A 21,265-nucleotide genomic window follows, 5' to 3' on the forward strand; every position below is an offset into this window, starting at 1 on the left:
TACTGCTATATATTATATACTGGTGGTCAGCAAAATTATGCACTGTCCTCCTACTATATATACTGCGCACAACAACTAAAATGCAGCACAGGTATGAATGGATAGTATACTTGACGACACAGAGGTAGGTAGAGCAGTGGCCTACTGTACCGTACTGCTATATATTATATACTGGTGGTCAGCAAAATTATGCACTGTCCTCCTACTATATATACTGCACACAGCAACTAAAATGCACCACAGGTATGGATGGATAGTATACTTGACGACACAGAGTTAGGTAGAGCAGTGGCCTACTGTACCGTACTGCTATATATTATATACTGGTGGTCAGCAAAATTATGCACTGTCCTCCTACTATATATACTGCGCACAACAACTAAAATGCACCACAGGTATGGATGGATAGTATACTTGACGACACAGAGGTAGGTAGAGCAGTGGCCTACTGTACCGTACTGCTATATATTATATACTGGTGGTCAGTAAAATGATGCATGGTCCTCCTACTATATATACTGCGCACAACAACTAAAATGCACCACAGGTATGGATGGATAGTATACTTGACGACACAGAGGTAGGTAGAGCAGTGGCCTACTGTACCGTACTGCTATATATTATATACTGGTGGTCAGCAAAATTCTGCACTGTCCTCCTACTATATACTGCGCATAACTAAAATGCAGCACAGGTATGGATGGATAGTATACTTGATGACACAGAGGTAGAGCAGTGGACTACTGTACCGTAATGCTATATATATATACTGGTGGTCAGCAAAATTCTGCACTGTCCTACTATATACTGCGCACAACTAAAATGCAGCACAGGTATGGATGGATAGTATACTTGACGACACAGAGGTAGGTAGAGCAGTGGACTACTGTACCGTACTGATATAATACTGGTGGTCACTGGTCAGCAAAATTCTGCACTGTCCTCCTACTATATACTACAATGCAGCACAGATATGGAGCGTTTTTCAGGCAGAGAACGTATAATACTGGTGGTCACTGGTCAGCAAAACTCTGCACTGTCCTCCTACTATATATTACTGGTGGTCCCCAGTCCCCACAATAAAGCACACTGAGCACAGATATTTGCAGCACTCTGAGCACAGATATGGAGTGTTTTTCAGGCAGAGAACGTAGATATTTTCAGCACACTGAGCACAGATATTTGCAGCACACTGAACACAACTGAGAGAACGCTGCACGTCCTCTCCCTATCATCTCCAATGCACGAGTGAAAATGGCGGCGACGCGCAGCTCCTTATATAGAATACGAATCTCGCGAGAATACGACAGCGGGATGATGACGTTCGGGCGCGCTCAGGTTAACCGAGCAAGGCGGGAGGATCCGAGTCTGCCTCGGAACCGTGTAAAATGGGTGAAGTTCGGGGGGGTTCGGATTCCGAGGAACCGAACCCGCTTATCACTACTAATTAGCTTATTTTTAAGATAGGAGAAAAATGTCTCCATTATACCCAACACAATATCACAAAATGTAGTTGTCACATATGGGACAAGACAAGTCCACCACCAAAATTCTAAGGCCTACACCATAATTCAGCATTGCTCCAGTGCAGGATAGCTGATCAGAAAACTTTGGATGAATACTAGACGATCCCATCAAGTCCCAAATATAGAACTAGCTCATTATTAATAACGTATGGAAACTAGTGCTTATGCATATGTAAGATGGCCAATCAGGGATCATGAATAGGCCTCTTAAACACTTTGAGAGCAGCATACCAACAGAAACTCTTGGATGTTGGGCAGCAGAATTCTGCTTTCTGGATGCTTTGGAGTTGGCATGTAAAAATTTAGGGAAATATGGATCATGTTATTCACAGGCACAGAGGGAATCCCATTCTACCAAAAAACTGTGGTAAAGTAATGGATAAAAATCAATTCATATGACCATTAAGTGGTATGATTCAAATTTTCAAGGAAATAATTCAATTTTAAATTTAGAAAACATGATAATTATGATAATTAAATCTTTACACATAAAAGTCACTAGTGAATCTCCAAATGAGTATTGTACAAGAAGGCATGTGCAGGAAAATGGCACATGTGCTGTGTATAAACTAAAGCACTCATATAATTCAATGAAAGGTCAGATATGTAGACAACTGTGCTTTGGCCATCAGGTTGTGACTCAGGTGTATATTTTTATGTGTCTTTTATGGTTATTTCCTCATTATTTCTATATGTTGTGGTCTAATAAATCCTTCTAAAGATGGATCTGTTCATATAATGTATATTTGTACCATAAACATTTTTCCTACCTCCTATTTACATTAGTCACAGAGAGATAGTAAGATTTCTCTGAGGGTGGAGTAAACTCACATGACAGAAATTACATTTTAGCCCCCAAATCAATAAGAATAGTTGACACATTAAATTTTGTGTGATTCAATCATCTCTAAGCCTGGAAAGTATTACCTGACTTAACTCTTAGGGGAAACATAATATATCATAGGGGAGAAATCGGACACTTTACATATTTGTACTACCAGCTACGTACTGACAATCCCTTAAGACAACCCCCTGGTGGCTGTACATCCTGGAGTGTGAGCAGGAGGATCAATCACAAGTTACAATCTCTGATACTTCATTCCACCCCAACACAATTTTAGGCCTGGGGTCCTACAGGAATAGAAATTTTCAAAAACAAATGCACATAGCAGCTCCTTGAATTATGAGTCAACTTTAGTAAAAAAATGTTTTCCTAGGCGATAATGCAACTTTAAGTTATGGACTTTTGATGCTAATGGTGGTTAAAACCATCAATTTTGTCATTTACACCATCTATCAGTTTACGTAACATTACATATAAAGTAAGAACTGTCATATACTGATGGGTATATATGCTGACTGAATGTATGCTTACTTCGGTACAGTGTCGGACTGGGGCATGAAGGGCCCACCGGGGGATGCAGTGATAGGGGGCCATACTTAGGGGTGTGGCTGAGCTTGGCTAACCATTAGAGTGTGCATAACCTGGACCCCTTTATAAATATAACATATACAGTATATAGTAAATACTTCTAGTGCACGCATGAAAATATACCAAATTAATAACAGGAATGCCCTTTAGAAATACGATAAAAGTCCTGTGCAGTACATGTAAATGTAACATATGTATAACTAAAGTGCACAGTCTGAATCCTGATTCCTAGAGGATGGATGGGGCCCCCGGGCAGTGGGGCCCACAGGGGGTTTTCCTCTCTGGTGCTTTGGGCCAATCTGACCCTGTTTTGGAATAATATGCCTTGTTTAATTTGACATACCCAATTCATATAATAAATAGCTAAGCCTCACTCTTTCCAGTGACCCTCATAATAACTGAAAGGTTACTAAAACTAAACTAGAGTTTTTTTTTTCATTAAGAACAATTTACATTTCACTAATTTACGTGTGTATAAGAAAATCTATATATTTTCTCTCTCTCTCCTTTTGGCATAAGTCTTTAGAGGGTAATATACTCTGTGTCCTAATTGTGTTTTTTAAAGTTCCGTTCCAATGAAGTAATGATCAGCTACACATCCAATTCCGCAATTTACGCAGCAAGCAAACTTTAATATTTATAATTTGACTGAAATAGAAAGATCATCACTCACAGACCTTGGTGAAATACACAGAAAAGCAATCGCTCTCATCCATACTGGCTGATTACACACACGCCCACTGATCAAACCGACAACTGAGAGATAGACAGGGAGAGAGAGAGAGGCTGAGGAGGACATAAAGGATAAAATGACATGGAAGTTGGAAAATTACAATGGTAGATAGAGTGCTATTGGAACTATATTAACTTTCAAATATTGCTTTCAAGCAGATGTAATTTTCTTGCTGTTGATATTTACTAAGCTGCCCCCCCTTAAATGGAAAGTCTAGATGTACCTGTTTATAAACATTTTTTTAAATGTAAGTCAGAATTAAAAGGTCTCAGTAAGAAATGTGTATAAGCAAAGTTCAATAATAAAAAAAAGTCAATAAATATGTGAAGGATACAATTAGCAGAATAATAAATTCCTACCTTTCTGTTTTTGAATGGAGCTTTGTGTTAGCAATAGTTCATTTTAGTGATTTTAAAGCTGATATAGCACATATCAGAAAATAAAGATTTCAGGCACATTTCACAACTAATATTCAGGTTAGTATAACATAAACAATTCGATTTGTTGCCACTCTTTTATAATGGAACATAAAAAAACTTTTGCAGGGGTCAAAAATTTTCTCAGGAAAAACAGGGGGATCGGCAAGAATTTGAAAAGTAAAATGTTCTTTCTCAAATGTAACTCTTTTTAGAATATGATAAGTTATCTACATAGCCGATGTTTTTGAATTTTTATATCAATACTACTAAAAATATATTGTGTGGATTGGAGTCATTCAGACAATTTATATCTTGAAATTCATTGATAAGTTTTGCGTATATCCTTCATTTAATTTACATTTCTTGTAGACATGCCATTTGTCAAGGGAGGCTCTTTTGAATTAATTTGTCATTGCAATAGTGCATACAATGTTACTGCCATTTATCAAGATTTTTATGAGCACTGATATTTAGCTTGGATGCCCACTTGTATATGTTTTACAGAGGAAGAAATATGGGAACCTTATTGATGAACTGTAAATTAAAGGACAGTCAATCTTTCTCAAACTACAGTACTTTGTAATGTAACATGTATGAGCATATTCATATATTGGCTCACAAGTTGGCCTTTCTTGTAGAATGCCAAACTATTAAATAAGCACAAAACTTGGGAGCAACGGACATTGGTCCATGGCACTGGTGTGCTGATTTATTTTAGGCACCATTTATTGAATAGCAAGACATGCACCTCTGAGTTTGTGATGGTTTAGCTTATTAGCTATGGGAAAGATTGATATGCAGCATTTCAGTAATATGCATTTAACTTTTAGTTTACTTTTTAATAGATTCTTTATTTTTGACCCTTTTTCAAATTGTAAATTTCAACCATAACAGAAGAACATATCAATGGTTAAAAATATAAAAGGCATTCAACTAATAAGTACACATGTATCAAGTACAACAACAGTTTGCAGTAATTGGCATATAAATGAACCTCTTTGTCTCTTTGTAACATAAAATTCATAAATAGATAACAGTTTGTTCAATTCATCTGAGACATATAGTGTTACCATTTTAAAATCATGTGAATGTATTATATTACAGTATGTTTACCTTTGTAAGGTGAGAAAAGGCATTTTTTCAATCAATATCAATCATGATGTCTTTTTTATATAAATTCTTTATTTTCAGGTACAAAAAAGAATAAAAACGGGTATACAAAAAACAAAACAAAACCAAAAAAACAATAATAAAGCCAAACATCAAAGCCTTTAACACAAAGTGTTCTTTTTATCCAAATAGTTAAACACATATATGGTGTAATACTCTTTGCTTTAGTATGGAAATTCAACTTGCTATAATTTTTCTCACCTGAAACGGCAGATTTTCAAGAATAATAAATAATGGTCTTAAATGTCTTTCATTCAAAAGTTATCTATTTACTGCCTTTCTGGTGAACAGCATAAATTTTGTGAAAAATCTAGAACTGCTCTACAGATGCAGATATCTTCAGATGCACAGATAGCGAAAAAATAAATTATGTTGTTCCATTTGTGAAGTAATGTAGTTCATATACCAGACCACCCCTTATGCATGTCAGGAAAATTCTTCTCAATAATGGATTTTTCCAAAATTTACAGCATCATGGCTACAATACTAAATTACATATATACAAAATATCCCTGTTTCCTCATACTGCAACAGATTTATACTCATTAAATTGTATGTCTATGCTCCTCATAGTAACCTTAGTTGCTATGTGTATATGATTTACTAAATAACAGCAATCAGTTTTTTGTGTTGTTCCATTTGTCGTCATTTTCTTGGTAACAAATTTCCATATATGAGATCCTATGACTGTATATTGTTAAGTGATTTTTAAAAATGTTATTATTTTAAATCCACCTTATCTGATTACCAGGTTTAGTATTACTGTATATATGAATGGGACATTCACTGTTTTATTTTCAAGTAATTGTTGAAAGTGTGGATAATTAAATATTTGTGTTAACATATACGTTTAATTGTTGAATTTATCACAGGGTATTATATTTGGCACTTATAAGCCTTTCAGAGTTTTATATCATGGCATGCCATTGCTTTCTATTTTTTAAATTCTTTATTTAAAGAGTTCACATAAACAATGATGAGAAGATACAAGTACAATGAGCACAACAAATGAGCAATGTTTTGGTGAAAAAATTAATATTTTAAGATACAAAAAATGTACGTTGAACAGAAAATAAGATAGAAAGGGGATGGTAGGAAAGGGGTAAGGATATAGAGAGAACAGGACTACCAAAAAAGTGAAAGTACCATGAAGAGTACCAAATATTGGGCAGGAAATATTAGCTTGAGGAAGGAAGCACCAAAATGAAATAGAAGATAAAAGATAAGAAAAACAAAGAAAATAACCTATCCAAAGATGTTCAACAAGGAAGAGTTGGAGGAAGGAGTTCTAACCCTCCCATCATGCTTGGGTCAAACAGAGATAGTAAGTGCAGGAATCAGAGTTGATAGGGTGCCCTCGTAGGAAAGCCATGTAGCCCACACCTGACAGAACATATGGCCTCTGTCAAGAAGATAATAGGTCTTATGTTCCACTGCCGCTATTTCAGGGCAGAGAGGGAGGATGGAAGAGGGTTCTTCCCGCTGTGAGCTATCAAACGTTTAGCAGCAATTAGGATGTGGGACAACAATTTAACAAAAGGTTTACAGAAGTCAGGAGGTGGGTAACTTAGGAGGAAGATCCAGAGATCCTTTGGGACAAGAGCTTTAAATAGATTATTCAAAAGAGTATGAACTGAGGTCCAAAAAAAAGGTTCAAGGAATAGGCAGATCCACCAAACATGAACAAGGTTACCCCAAAGCCCATAGTTTATGTCAATACATTCACTCTATTCTTTGACTAAATTAAATCAGTCATCAGGGAATTTGGGAATAGCTGTAGGAGATATCTGTAATAAATGTACAGTGGCCATGAATTTCAGCTGCTTTAGATAAAGAAATCTTACCACATTACACACCTCAAAGTTTGACCATGTTTCTGCCAGGCACCATCTTACAACTGATGTTGAGACAGTATGACTGATATGAGGCGCAGTGGCCGTGAGGGGAAGCAGTAGTCTACCTGCTCTGGCCTGTTGGGAAATTAGAATGAAAGAGAGAACATTACAAATGTGAGTGGTCTTGTTACCTTCCATATTGAACCACCCTCATATATGCAAAATACATACTGTAAGTCCAATGCAACAAAAAAGTTAGTCCACAACGAAATGTATAAACTTTTACTGATAATAAATAAGGATGGATTTGTGCATACTGTATAAATCAGAGATACGTTATTCCACTCTCTTATCATCTCTGGATTTATGAACTAGACCAGCCATGTATAGACAGAATATGGAGCATCTGTGATTTACTATCACTGATCTATCCTATTTTATTATTAGCAAGAAATTATACACTTCTTCTACACTATTTTATTGTGTTGCAAGAAAGAACAAAAGCGAAAGTGCTGTCTGACAGACTATTTAATTATATATCATAATTCCATAAATAACATGAACTATTTATACCTCTATTCTACTGAATATAGCATAAAATTACAGAAAAATGATATACACAATATAACAATACAATGCAATGCAGACTATAATCATAGTGTCTGAAATGTTCTAAATAGTTGCATAAATGTGCTGCTTCCAAAGTGATTATCCAGGTATCAATGTTATTAGTGTTGTTTAGTAGGAAGCTTTAGGTCAAAGCAAGCATAACAGTAGCTGTATTAATTGGCAATAGTACCACCTTAATGCATATATCCAATCCATAGGGAAGCAAACAGTGTTTGTAATATTAGATGGAATGTTGCTGAATCTGAAGCATGTGTTGCTCTAATAATTGGAAATGCCACCTTAGGTTAGTATGAACTACAGTGTGCAGGCACTATTATAGCACATGTCCATCCTGGTCATACTGTATGACCAGTCTCTTACTCTCGGACAGCTGGGGCTCCTTATAGTGCAAATGTAAATCCAAAAAGACTGGCACTGGAACAGTACTGTAAAGCAGACTCTGATATATCCAACCCAATCCAGAATCCCACACTTAGTGCATTTCTCTGCCTATAATTCCTTTTTTTTAGCAGCTTCCGCACAATCTCTGAGAGTGTTACCTCTTTACTGGAAGCAAACTGTCCAAAGTCTTGCGCCCATTTTTTCCCTCTTTTTATTGTGTTGCACTAGTATGAGAGTTTATGATATGCATTTAAATTAGGACCTATGTATAATGGGTGCAGTGTGTGTCATGCACATGGACCCCAAGGGGACCAGAGGGGCCAACACCGCACACCCTGCAACCATTGTTTAAATAATCACCTCTCCAGAGACCCCCACCTGCGGCAGCATCTGTCGCAAATCTCCAGGTAAATAGAGCGGCAGCCATTTTCCCGGAGTTTTGTGTTTGCGCAGCAAGGCCGTCGCACCATTTACTCTGAGAATTTCACATGTGCAGTAGAGTCTGTGCTCCTCTAGTGCTCAGACTCTATTGCGGTTACCAGGCGCCGGCTGCAGATGAGGGAGCTGAGAGTGAGGAGGTTGCATGGGACTCCTATGTTAAAATGCAGCTGATTTATGTTTACATTTTTCTACTTATTGATATGAATAGGAAAATGTGATGAATAAATAGGTAGTACATTTCATTCACCAACAGAATTTTTAATTTTAGTATATTTTTTTAAAGTATATGTTTATTAAGCAATGTTATAAAAAAGAATACATTTTCATTGCTGTCTTTTAATCTCTTCTAAAAGGCAGGAGGATACAGCCTCCCGTGACAGCAGTGCTACAGTATAACCTATCATATGTTTCTACCTGATAATTACCTGTATTTATGTATTTCTTATGAAATCTGTGACATTTTATTTTCTTGTGACTTTTAGTTGAATATGGAAAATAACTTACACTGCACATTCTTTAGACCTCATTTTGGGGGTGATTCAGACTTGATCGTAGATGTGCTAAATTTAGCACATCTATGATCAGTTTCTCAGATATGCGGGTGGACGCCCAGCACAGGGCTAGTCCGTCCTGCATGTCAGGCCCTACCCTACCCCCTGCATGGGATTCTAAAGCATCGCACGGCGGTGATGCATTTGCACCTGCTGATTAGCTCCCTGCCTGCACAGCCTAGCTGTGCTGGCAGGTGGCTACCCGCCATGTTCCAGGTCGCAGCAGCTGTGACCCCGCAACGGTGTCCTAATGCCGTTGGCACGCCCTCTCCCACCCTGCGACCGCCTCTGCCTGTCAATCAGGCAGAGGCGATTGCAGCCCTGAGATGCTTTCGCATCTCACTGGGCTTCACGAGGTGCACACGCGCAGTGCGCCTTCTGCGAGAGCTCATTCCCCAAAGGGCTTCAGACTGCAATCACTGCCGTTGCAGCGATCAGGTCTCAATTAGGCCCATTGTCTATAGTGGATCAACAATAACAATTCTTAATGAAGACCTTGCAAATTAATTTATTAAATAAAGAATACTGGTCCTCCCTGTTCATTTTTGCATACTGACAACACACAGTGTTTTCTTATTTATTTAACACACACTGTACACACGTATAAACAATGATGGGAAGTGGAAAGTTCTACAAGTGTAATAGTCTAGGGTGGCCAAAACCCTTAATCAGCCCTCTAGGTAGGTAGGTAGGTACTAACACAATTATGACAGAAATCCAGAAAAACATAAGTAGGTACAGAAAATGTGCTCTGTAAGATAATGTGATATCTGTTATAAGTGTAGTACGCAGGGCCGGTGCAATATCTTTCTGCACCCTAGGCAAAGCTTCAGCCTAGCACCCCCTAACCTGTAAACCCCACCATCTCTCGGAGGGGAGGTGCTGCAGTGAATAGCCACTAGGTGGGCTGCAGTGAATAGCATCATTATACATATACAGAGAAAAGGGACGACACTCAAGGACTTTTAAAGTGATAAAGTATATTGTAAACAAAGTCACAAAAAGAGTTTATTCGGGTTTATTAGCAAACCAAAAAAACACACTAATGGACAAAATTATGCTGCCCTGCAGGTGGGGCAGATGTAATGTGTAGAGAGTCTAGATCAGTGGTCTCCAACCTTAATTGGGGTGTGGGCTACTTTCAGAAAATAAAACCTCTGAAGGAGCTACCCCCAATGCGCGTGCGTTCCTGTGAAAGTGGGTGTGGCCTCAAAAAAGTGGGTGTGGTCTCACAACTACAAATAATGCCCCCCCCACGTAGTGCCAGATACACATATAATGCCCCTCAGCAGTGCCAGATGTTCAAATAATGCCTCCCAGTGGTGCCAGATACACAAATAATGCCCCCAACAGTGCCAGATACACAAATAATGTCTCCCAGCAGTGCCAGATACAATGCCCCCACCAGTGGCAGATACAATTCCCCCGCAGTGCCATTTAAAATGCCCCCCGCAGCACCAGATAAAATGCCCCCCCCCCCTCCCCCGCAGTGTCCAATACAGTGCCCCACACAGTGCTAACCCTTGCTGGCTTCTTCTACTGCCGCCGGTGCTGCTCCTCCTGTATGAGGGACGGAAGGGGAGGAGAGCGCAGCGCACGCCTCTCCTGTGAAATCCGGAGAGCGGCTGCGGTGAGGGTGACAGAGTCTCCAGCGGCGGCGGGCATTTATAATATGGTGTCAGTAAGTGAGCCATTCAAAACTCGCGGTCCGACAGCCAATCAGGTGCCACCACTGCCGGTCCACGAGCTCTGATTGGCTGACGGCTGGCACCATATTAAAAATTAAGGTAGGATGAGTGCCAGTGATTGCCCAAGCCCGTGCGCTCTGTGAGCTAACGAAAATACTACGCTACGGGTTGGAGATCACTGGTCTAGATGCTACTATGTGGTACAGCTTGATAGCGGCAGGTGCACCTGATTAGATCTGCAGCAGCCGGCATAGCATAAAACGAGGAGGCCGCATACAGATACATCCTGCAGATTTTGCTAGATGAATTTAGTGGTGTTCTCCAGGAGCTGGCGCCCCTAGGCAGCCACCTAAAGCTGCCTAATGGTAGAGCCGGCCCTGGTAGTATGTGATAACAACGGGCCTGATTCAGACGCACATGCAATGTCATTGTTGGACGTAATGGAGTAAATTTTTGGCCACTGCACATGAGTAAAAGCCACACTGCGCATGCGATGCAATTAATTAGCGATAATGGACGCACAGAGAATTTATTCACAAAGTAAGTGACAAGTAGTGTTTGAGGGAGGTAACCAGGAGTGCTTAGAAAAACGCTGGCATGTCAGGACCATTTTATGGGTGTTCCCTAGTCAGCCACTTTAATTTTGTTTGCAGCTCTTGGGGCCCAGGTGTCTTATGTGATATGATCAGTCTGACACTACATAGGATTGCTCAGATGTCCAATGGTGTGATCGATGTGCGACCAATGTTCTCCATCCAGGCCTCCTCCTCTGTAACCAGGAGTCCGCGTGCACTGCACCCATTATAGATACGCCATTGAGTGGGCATCTCTGTGCATAAGATGACGGCTGAGTCATTAGTATATTTTTGCAAGTACCCTGCAGGCAAACTCACAACTGCACATGTAACTCTGTGCACCTCTATCTCAGGTCTAATGTCTCCAATAAATACTAGAAACAAGGTCTTAAAGCCTGACAATCAGACTTGGGGTAGGCGCACCTTGCCAAAGGCTTATATGGTTACAGAAATATCTCCCATAACATACTAACTTAACTCCAATAACAATTTCATACTTATTTTTTAATAGGTGCAAAATACATAAATATTCTCTAAGTTGTAGTGAGCTAGTGAACAAACAAACAAACAGACAAACATATACTGTATGTGTAATAAATTGTTCAGGGAGTGGATATACTGTATATGTTTCTACCACATGTGTGAAATGCAGTCATTAGAGTAATTAGGATGTCATGTAAACTGATTACTATGGGCAGGGCCATAGAGAGCAGTAGCGGGTCCAGGTATTCTGGAGGGGAGTGGTCAAAACAAGAGAGCATGCCCATATCCCCAAACATTTTTTTTCAGAAATCCTGCGCTTCACACCATTCAGATGCAAGGAGGGCAGGGGAGGCACAAGGTAGCACTGCATATTACCTTGCTTCCTTTTCAGCCGGCGCCATCTTTCCAGTGATACTTTCCAGTGCCATGCATGTGCACTAAAGAGCAAAGACTCTGTCTTAGCACCAGAGTCTTTGCTTTCAATGTGCAGTGCCATCTACCCAGATACTCAAGGGGGTAGCAACATACCCGGACCCCTTCAGTAATTAGTAACCCCCCCTATCTCGGCATCACCTACTACGAGCCTGATTCACCATTGAATGTAATACGTCTGCGGATGGATCTCCCCCTATGTTCTTTACGGACACCAATTTTACTGACATTGGTAATTGCAATACATCCATGTGCTCTCTAAGTTAGTGCCTGGGACCCCCCACATGAACTCATTGATCATATAAGGGGTTGTAGTAACTTCTGTTGCTCTGGAGTCATTTATGATTAGTGTTGCTACACAAACACCTTTCATGGCCACTAACCTCATCTTTGTAAAAGACCACTGTTATGTTGTAATAAATAAGGTATAGCATACCATATTTGAGAAATGTCCATAGTGTGTTTCACAGGACAGCCATCAGGGGGCGACTGTGGGGACTGGTGTCCCGGGTCCTTACAGAAGGGGCACCTACCCCTGGCTCCTACTGCCAATACCGGTAGAGCCAGGGCTGCCAAGAGAAATCCTGGTGCCCCCTGCCTCCCCTGGAAGGGGTGTGACCACAGCATGCTGGGGGCATGGTCACACCTCTTTGGGGCAGTGTCTAGAACATGAGAAGCACCCACTCATAGGAGCATGGCATGCCTACCAGCCAGGGCAGTAGGGAGCCTGGCTGGGCCCAGGAACTTTTCAGGGAATATAGCCTAATAACAGGAGACATGGCAATGTACCCTTAGAAAAAAAACACAGAAACAATTGTATGTGTGCTGGGCTGTGAAGAAAAGATGCAACTGTTGTGTCCAGGTAAGGGGGGGAGTGGACCTGGGCCCCTACTGGGCCCCTCCATCAGTCCTGGGCCCAGGTAATTCGTACCCTCTCCCCCTCTCTCTTGACGCCACTGGGTAGAGCTGCACCAGTCTGTAAATCAACAGTAGTCTGATGTACAATAAGGACTTCTTAAAACAAGCCTTATCTGCGCATCAGCTCTCTGTAAACCGTTCCTGTAGGTCCGCAACACTCCACCTATATGTAACATCACAATGTATGACATCACATAGTGGGGGAACAGAGCAGCAGAATCTTTTTTTTGGGAGAGAGGGCCCTGTCTATTTTGTAAGTCCCAGGACTGTCTGACGTGCCTACTTGGATGCGGTCACTCATATAATCCTCCACCATTCTTTCAATGGTGACAGAATCATATGCAGTGACAGTAGACGACATGTCAGTAATCGTTAGCAGGTCCTTCAGTCCGGACCAGATGTCAGCACTCGCTCCAGACTGCCCTGCATCACCGCCAGCGGGTGGGCTCGGAATTCTTAGCCTTTTCCTCTCAGCTCCAGTTGCTGGAGAATGTGAAGGAGGAGCTGTTGACAGGTCATGTTCCGCTTGACTTGACAATTTTCTCACCAGCAGGTCTTTGAACCTCTGCAGACATGTGTCTGCCGGAAAGAGAGATCCAACGTAGGTTTTAAATCTAGGATCGAGCACGGTGGCCAAAATGTAGTGCTCTGATTTCAACAGATTGACCACCCGTGAATCCTGGTTAAGCAAATTAAGGGCTCCATCCACAAGTCCCACATGCTTAGTGGAATCGCTCAGTTTTAGCTCCTCCTTCAATCTCTCCAGCTTCTTCTGCAAAAGCCTGATGAGGGGAATGACCTGACTTAGGCTGGCAGTGTCTGAACTGACTTCACGTGTGGCAAGTTCAAAGGGTTGCAGAACCTTGCACAACGTTGAAATCATTCTCCACTGCGCTTGAGTCAGGTGCATTTCCCCTCCTTTGCCTATATCGTAGGTAGCTGTATAGGCTTGAATGGCCTTTTGCTGCTCCTCCATCCTCTGAAGCATATAGAGGGTTGAATTCCACCTCGTTACCAGATCAGATGATGGCGGGGCAGGTTCAGGACTGTTTGCTAGTGCTCCAGTCTTCAGCACGCGGTGACTGAATGCCGAAAGTGGGCCGCAGTTCTTCGGGCCACAGACAGCATCTCTTGCATGCCCCTGTCGTTTTCTAAATAATTCTGCACCACCAAATTCAATGTATGTGCAAAACATGGGACGTGCTGGAATTTGCCCACATGTAATGCACGCACAATATTGGTGGCGTTGTCCGATGTCACAAATCCCCAGGAGAGTCCAATTGGGGTAAGCCATTCTGCGATGATGTTCCTCAGTTTCCGTAAGAGGTTGTCAGCTGTGTGCCTCTTCTGGAAAGCGGTGATACAAAGTGTAGCCTGCCTAGGAATGAGTTGGCGTTTGCGAGATGCTGCTACTGGTGCAGCCGCTGCTGTTCTTGCTGCGGGAGGCAATACATCTACCCAGTGGGCTGTCACAGTCATATAGTCCTTAGTCTGCCCTGCTCCACTTGTCCACATGTCCGTGGTCAAGTAGGCATTGGGTACAACTGCATTTTTTAGTACACTGGTGACTTCTTCTGAGGTCTGTGTACATTCTCGGCATCAGAAAGAAGGTTAATTTGGTGCCACACAGGACTATGGAAATTTCAGAACAATGGGCTCTTATAAAATTTGTCCCTTGTGAACCAACAGTGCATAAGCATAAGAAATGCCTGTATAGGTAATCAAGGAGTTACTGTTGTTGGTGGTGCACCCAGAGTCAATAGTACATATCGTAGTTACAAAGAAAAAGAGAGACTCTGTGTTGGGGCACGCTTGAAAAATAAAACTTAACTTTTAATTAGAATCTAAATAAAATCATGGTACACAGATAAACACACATAAATATATTTATGACACTATAGGAGAAGGCCATAAAATTGTTATAGCCTTACTCCACTTGTGTTCTTTGTTAAGAGAAATAATTCTCACACATGAGATAATTGGGAGTGAATAATCTCAGTTGTTAAAGCTATTAGAGGTGACAGTGACACCCAGAGTGAAAATATTAGAAATTAAATTACAGCATAACAGGGTAGTAAATTTGTTAGCCTGTGGTACATAGGCATTAGATATAGTAAAATTTGACTAAGACTTTAGTCCATATGTTAATGCCTATTATGGTGATGTGTCCTGGTAAAGGTTAATCTGCTATTTTAAATTTAAGACAACCAAGTGCAGTGAAATGAGAAAACAGAAATATTTAGAATATAAACAATAATCAGAAAATAATTTTTTTGAATAAGAAAAGAGGAATGTAGGTGAGAAATCGGTATAGGTCAAAGGTTGCTCCAACACCTCTGCTTGTCACATGAATACAGGGGTATTTATTACTACACCTGATATTCCCTAGCAGTCTCCCATCTAGGTACTGATCAGGCTGTTCACTGCTTAGCTTCCAAGATCAGGCGAGGTTGGGCGTAGCCAGTGAAATATGGCAGTAATATCACATAGATTGTGAGTACAATGGTGTATGGTTATTGGCATGTACCAAAAGAAGTACTTCTGCTATCCATTATTGTGCGCAGTCTCTCTGTTGCCTTTGCATTGCAGAGTAGTTGTATACTGGCATCAGGATGAGAAGATACTGAAAAGATAGAATCTAGGAAACGTATAGGTTCAGAGCCCGTCTTCTCCTGTCCAATGTTATATATAAAACTTATATAGTGGACATAGGATGAGAGAGGTGGGTTGTCTGGGCCTATTGAATATAAGTGTGAAATTACAGATATCTTAAGTCCTAACAACAGGAATTTAAGAGAAAGAAAGAAGAATTTATCGTGGATTCGCGGTGGCTTTAGGATGCAGTGAAGATGAATCGAGATCAGATATTAAAGATATCACATAAGCATACGTAATAAATATAATTGTAAATTTCACTGCTTGAAAATATGAAAATGAAAAGTGAAAAATATGAAAAATATGAGAATTATTTTTAGGAGTATTGAGACATTTGACATTGTAAAAATTATTGATCAATAGCAGATTGAACAAATCTTAAACAATTAAATGACAAAAAAAATTTAATGTTTTTTTATCATAGAAATATACGATACCAGGAGGTGAGTGGGCTGAGCCGTGCACTGCTCAGCACCACTAAACACAGACGGCCGTTTCACCGGAAGGTGGCTTGTTCACTGTGTGAGGAAATGGTGGAAGACAGTCTATTTAAGGCAAAAAAGGGTGGTGGTCTAGATGTAAGGACCAATCCTATGGAGGGGAAGGAGTGAGTAATATGGTGTCAGTGAACATCCTGTGCATCACTTCCGGTCTAAAAATCCGGAAGTAAGATTTATGCATATTAGTCAAAAGATAAGTATCTGGTTAAGTGGGGATTTAAGGTTTTGAATACTTAGAAAAAGATTTTGTAGAAAACGAGAATGTAGGGGCCAAGATCGGAGCAATAACTCCGTGACCGGAAGTCCATTGATCACCGGACTTCTCGGAGGTGCGTCACTGGACATTGACGCGTCACTTCCGGTTTCAAAGGCCGGAAGTCTGATGGAGCCGTCCCTTATGAATTTTATGTGCGGCTGGATAATAAATCATATAAGGCTGGGAATAGTTATATGAACTTAGAACGGGGTGTGAAAATATTCAATAAAAAGTCTTGATAACAGGATCGTAATCGGAGTAAAAAGTCCGTGGCCGGAAATGACATATGAGCATTCTCATACATGTTATACTTGTCTACATCACTTCCTGTTTTGAAAGACGCAGGCAATAGTGTGTACAACCTGATTCATATGTATTTCGTTAACGTATATTGACCATAAGGTCTATATGTAGTTAGCTAGGGATTAAAGTTTACAATATAGTTAGATGAGGAAATCTTTATTGGAACGAGAATGCTAGGACCAAAATCGGAGCATCAGCTCCGTGACCGGAAGTCTGTGAATCACCTGACTTCTTAGGGATGCGTCAGTGGGTATAGACGCATCACTTCCGGTTTCGAAGGCCAGAAGTTTAGTAGAGCCGTCATCTATGAATTTTATATGCGGCTAAGTTAGGGATCATATAATGCTGGGAAAAGTTAGGTAGACTTAGGGAGGAGTGTTGGAATACACAATGAGTGGTCCTGATAAAATGGTCACAGTTGGAGTGGAAGCTCCGTGACCGGAAGTGACGTCGGAGCATCCTTTACTGGCAATATCAGTCTATGTCACTTCCTGTTTTTGGGAAAAACAGGAAATACTGTGTGCAACCTGAATACTGGAACAAGCGATAATGTTTAAGTTAAATTGGTTGCTAGGTAACCATGAAATTAGGGAAAAATAAGGAAAAAATAATGATATTAAGGCTGAAATAAAGATTAGCGTGAAATGCTTGTCTGCATCACTTACTGTTTTAAAAGAGGCAGAGAGTAGTATGTACAACCTAAATAAAACATATTTGGTTAACGTATATTAACCACAGTGTCTGTATGTAGTTAGCTAGGGATTAAAGTTTACAATATAGTTAGATGAGGAAATTTTTGTTAGAACGAAAATGCTAGGACCAAAATCGGAGCATCAGCTCCGTGACCGGAAGTATATGAATCACCTGACTTCTTAGGGATGCATCAGTGGGTATTGATGCGTAACTTCCGGTTTTGAAGGCCGGAAATTTGATGGGGCCGTAATCTATGAATTTTGTATGCGGCTAAGTTAGGGATCATGTAATGCTGGGAATAGTTAGGTAAACTCAGGGAGGGGTGTTGGAATACACAATAAGTGGTCCTGATAAACGGGTCACAGTCGGAGTGGAAGCTCCGTGACCGGAAGTGACGTCGGAGCATCCTTATACTGGCAATATCTGTCTACGTCACTTCCTGTTTTGGAAGAAACAGGAAATGCTATGTGCAACCTGAATATAGGTTTAGAAAAGGGACCAAGTGATAATGTTTTAGTTAGATTGGTTGCTAGGTAACCATAAAATTAGGGAAACATAATGATATTAAAACTGAAATAAAGCTGAGCGTGAAATACTTAGGTTATGCATTGTGAATCTATCATTGTGAATGGCTAATTAAGGAAAAAAGAGAGGGGGAGAAAGGAGGGGGGAAGAAATAAGTAACAAGCCACCTTCCGGTGAAACGGCCGTCTGTGTTTAGTGGTGCTGAGCAGTGCACGGCTCAGCCCACTCACCTCCTGGTATCGTATATTTCTATGATAAAAAAACATTAAATTTTTTTTGTCATTTAATTGTTTAAGATTTGTTCAATCTGCTATTGATCAATAATTTTTACAATGTCAAATGTCTCAATACTCCTAAAAATAATTCTCATATTTTTCACTTTTCATTTTCATATTTTCAAGCAGTGAAATTTACAATTATATTTATTACGTATGCTTATGTGATATCTTTAATATCTGATCTCGATTCATCTTCACTGCATCCTAAAGCCACCGCGAATCCACGATAAATTCTTCTTTCTTTCTCTTAAATTCCTGTTGTTAGGACTTAAGATATCTGTGTAATTTCACACTTATATTCAATAGGCCCAGACAACCCACCTCTCTCATCCTATGTCCACTATATAAGTTTTATATATGACATTGGACAGCAGAAGACGGGCTCTGAACCTATACGTTTCCTAGATTCTATTTTTTCAGTATCTTCTCATCCTGATGCCAGTATACAACTACTCTGCAATGCAAAGGCAACAGAGAGACTGCGCACAATAATGGATAGCAGAAGTACTTCTTTTGGTACATGCCAATAACCATACACCATTGTACTCACAATCTATGTGATATTACTGCCATATTTCACTGGCTACGCCCAACCTCGCCTGATCTTGGAAGCTAAGCAGTGAACAGCCTGATCAGTACCTAGATGGGAGACTGCTAGGGAATATCAGGTGTAGTAATAAATACCCCTGTATTCATGTGACAAGCAGAGGTGTTGGAGCAACCTTTGACCTATACCGATTTCTCACCTACATTCCTCTTTTCTTATTCAAAAAAATTATTTTCTGATTATTGTTTATATTCCAAATATTTCTGTTTTCTCATTTCACTGCACTTGGTTGTCTTAAATTTAAAATAGCAGATTAACCTTTACCAGGACACATCACCATAATAGGCATTAACATATGGACTAAAGTCTTAGTCAAATTTTACTATATCTAATGCCTATGTACCACAGGCTAACGAATTTACTACCCTGTTATGCTGTAATTTAATTTCTAATATTTTCACCCTGGGTGTCACTGTCACCTCTAATAGCTTTAACAACTGAGATTATTCACTCCCAATTATCTCATGTGTGAGAATTATTTCTCTTAACAAAGAACACAAGTGGAGTAAGGCTATAACAATTTTATGGCCTTCTCCTATAGTGTCATAAATATATTTATGTGTGTTTATCTGTGTACCATGATTTTATTTAGATTCTAATTAAAAGTTAAGTTTTATTTTTCAAGCGTGCCCCAACACAGAGTCTCTCTTTTTCTTTGTAACTACGATACATTCTCGGCATCGCCTGCCTAGAGAAAAGGAACCTAGATGGTATTTGGTACCGGGGACACAGTACCTCAAGCAAATCTCTAGTTTCCTGTGAATTAACGGTGGATACCGGAAACACGTTTAACACCGCCCAGGCTGCCAAGGCCTGAGTTATCCGCTTTGCAGCAGGATGACTGCTGTGATATTTCATCTTCCTCGCAAAGGACTGTTGGACAGTCAATTGCTTACTGGAAGTAGTACAAGTGGTCTTCCGACTTCCCCTCTGGGATGACGATCGACTCCCAGCAGCAACAACAGCAGCGACAGCAGCAGTAGGCGTTACACTCAAGGATGCATCGGAGGAATCCCAGGCAGGAGAGGACTCATCAGACTTGACAGTGACATGGCCTGTAGGACTATTGGCGTTCCTGTCTAAGGAGGAAATTGACACTGAGGGAGTTGGTGATGTGGTTTGCAGGAGCTTGGTTACAAGAGGAAGGGATTTAGTTGTCAGTGGACTGCTTCCGCTGTCACCCAAAGTTTTTGAACTTGTCAATGACTTCTGATGAATGCGCTCCAGGTGACGTATAAGGGAGGATGTTCCTAGGTGGTTAACATCCTTACCCCTACTTATTACAGCTTGACAAAGGCAACACATGGCTTGACAAATGTTGTCCGCATTTCTGTTAAAATAATTCCACACCGAAGAGGTGATTTTTTTTGTAATTTGACCAGGCATGTCAATGGCCATATTCGTCCCACGGACAACAGGCGTCTCCCCGGGTGCCTGACTTAAACAAACCACCTCACCATCAGAATCCTCCTTGTCAACTTCCTCCCCAGCGCCAGCAACACCTATATCCTCATCCTGGTGTACTTCAACAGTGACATCTTCAATTTGGCTATCAGGAACTGGACTGCGGGTGCTCCTTCCAGCACTTGCAGGGGGCGTGCAAATGATTCAAGGCGCCACCTCTTCCCGTCCAGTGTTGGGAAGGTCAGGCATCGCAACCGACACAATTGGACTCTCCTTGGGGATTTGTGATTTAGAAGAACGCACAGTTCTTTGCTGTGCTTTTGCCATCTTAACTCCTTTAAGTTTTCTAGCAGGAGGATGAGTGCTTCCATCCTCATGTGAAGCTGAACCACTAGCCATGAACATAGGCCAGGCCCTCAGCCATTCCTTGCCACTCCTTGTCGTAAATGGCACATTGGCAAGTTTACGCTTCTCCTCAGATGATTTTGATTTAGATTTTTGGGTCATTTTACTGAGCTTTATTTTTTGGAATTTTACATGCTCTCTAATATTACATTGGGCATCGGCCTTGGCAGACGACGTTGATGGCATTTCATCGTCTCGGCCATTACTAGTGGCAGCAGTTTCAGCACGAGGTGGAATTGGATCTTGATCTTTCTCTATTTTACCCTCCACATTTTTGTTCTCCATTTTTTAATGTGTGGAATTATATGCCAGTAATATATCAATAGCAATGGCCTACTACTATATATACTGCGCACAACTGAAATGCACCACAGGTATGGATGGATAGTTTACTTGACGACACAGAGGTAGGTAGAGCAGTGGCC

At 40.7% G+C, this 21,265-nt stretch overlaps 1 long non-coding RNA gene and 2 pseudogenes across 1 annotated transcript in view; 2 read left to right on the top strand and 1 right to left on the bottom strand.

Annotated features, from left to right (window-relative positions):
• The window catches only part of LOC135049912 (uncharacterized), an 87,929-nt gene that overhangs the window by 19,945 nt on the left and 46,719 nt on the right, over positions 1–21,265 (top strand). The gene's annotated exons all lie outside the window — the stretch shown is intronic.
• LOC134946156 (5S ribosomal RNA) lies at positions 15,578–15,696 on the bottom strand (annotated as a pseudogene).
• Positions 18,986–19,104, top strand: LOC134946167 (5S ribosomal RNA; annotated as a pseudogene).

Source organism: Pseudophryne corroboree, chromosome 1 (genome assembly GCF_028390025.1).
Source record: "Pseudophryne corroboree isolate aPseCor3 chromosome 1, aPseCor3.hap2, whole genome shotgun sequence".
Lineage (NCBI taxonomy): Eukaryota > Metazoa > Chordata > Amphibia > Anura > Myobatrachidae > Pseudophryne > Pseudophryne corroboree.